Genomic DNA, 1,670 nt, shown 5'->3' on the forward strand with positions numbered 1-1,670 from the left:
TCAAGAGCTGTCCATGGTCGGGTAGTAGGCGTAGGTGGCCATGCCACAGTTGCCGCCGGTCCCGCGCGTGAGGCGCATGTAGCCCCCCTCGCCCCACCCCGTTCCCCACTGGTTCTTCACCATCCAGTACGCCTGCCCGCCGCTGTCAGTCCCGTAGCCCACCACCGTCACGCCGTGGTTCAGGTTCTGTCCATACGACGAGCTGCCGGTGTACACGCCCCTCATATAGTGCTGGAAGTCACTGTCAGCCTCCACGGGCACGGCCACCGGCTGTCTGGCCGCGAGCTCCTGCAAGGTGCCCTCGTCGCCGTGAAGTTCCACCATTCGGGGGGCGCTGACGGAGGCTGCCGAATTTGGGCTGACGCCGCTGCCGCGGCACGCGCCCTGCTGGCCGGTATACGCGTAGGCTGCCTCTGGCTGAAGGCCGCCGCTCGAGGCGACGTAGCTTAGGGCGGCGTTGATGTCGCCGCCGTTGCAGGAGTTGGCACCGGCCGTGCAGTCGAGCACCTGCTGCTCTGACATGGAGATGAGGTTGCCAGTGGCGATCTTTACCAGCCCCTCCGTCGCTGCTACCCGAGGTGCTTCTCCGCGAACTCTTCGCTGGTGAGGTCGGAGAACTGATTGAGCCCGAGCGTGTATGTCCGGTTGCCCGCCCGATCGACAGCGTCCACGTGCCGCGTGTTGGCCGCGAACACCTCCTGCCGGCGTAATTTCTCGGCAGCGTCCGTGTACTCGCGCCCGAACTTGGCCATCCACCGCTCGTGCCGGGCGGCCAGCATGTCCCCTCGGGCCGCGGCAGCGCTGACAAAGGCGGAGGCGGCCACGAGCACGAGCAGAAGCGCATGCAGTGTGCCATCGAGGCGGCGCGAGCTGTGAGTCAGTCCCTTCTCCTAGATCTGGGTCGCAGCGGCGTGGCAACTCGCCTCCGGCGACGGCGTGGTGGTGGGCGGAGGCGGCGGAGTTGCTGGCGACATGGGAGTCCGGGTGGTGCGGGCCGTTGGGCGCGTTCGCGTGGTCACGGCGGCCATGGTTTCGGTGGCCGGCGGCTCGCCGATCTGGCGGTGGCGGAACGTGGCCGGTGGCGGCGACGACGTTCGGCCTGGATCCCGGGCGGCAGGTGAAGCTCGGGCTGCCCGCGGCGACATAGCGTGGTGATGTCCCTGTCCAAGGCGAATCTGCATCGGTGATCTGGTGGCTTAGTCTCGGGATTGGTTCGGATTAGAGACGGTGACGAGCACGCGGGATCCCTCTCGACGGCTCTCACAGTTTGGAGAGGTGGGGCGGCAACCCTCCTCCTAGGCTCCAGTGGTGGCACCAACAGACAGTAGCCGGTGTGCCAAGTGCTCCGACGGTGGCAGTGTTGTTGTGGATGGTCGCGGGATCTAGGCAGCTAGATCTGGGGCTTTGAAGGCGGCCGAGATGATGCATAGGTTGTCGGCTAGATTGTTTGGGACAGATCCGGGTGAAAACCTAGTCTTCGGCCGGTGGCCGGAGCCGGTGATCGCGACGCCCATGCATCGTTTCCTTCTTGACGACATCATCGAGGTGAAGCTCCTAGCTCCTCCCGATACCTCGGGGGAAACCCTTGATCAATTGATCGAATGAGGGCGGCGCTCTCGTGTCGTTCCCTCCTTGGGGGCGTCATTTTTGGAGGTGTGCATTGGATCGAG

General features: G+C 65.3%; 1 pseudogene; it reads right to left on the reverse strand.

The window, feature by feature from the left end:
* LOC123039350 (zingipain-2-like) lies at positions 1 to 1,145 on the reverse strand (annotated as a pseudogene).
* Between the last annotated feature and the right edge of the window lie 525 nt (positions 1,146 to 1,670).

This window comes from Triticum aestivum, chromosome 2B (assembly GCF_018294505.1).
Source record: "Triticum aestivum cultivar Chinese Spring chromosome 2B, IWGSC CS RefSeq v2.1, whole genome shotgun sequence".
NCBI lineage: Eukaryota > Viridiplantae > Streptophyta > Magnoliopsida > Poales > Poaceae > Triticum > Triticum aestivum.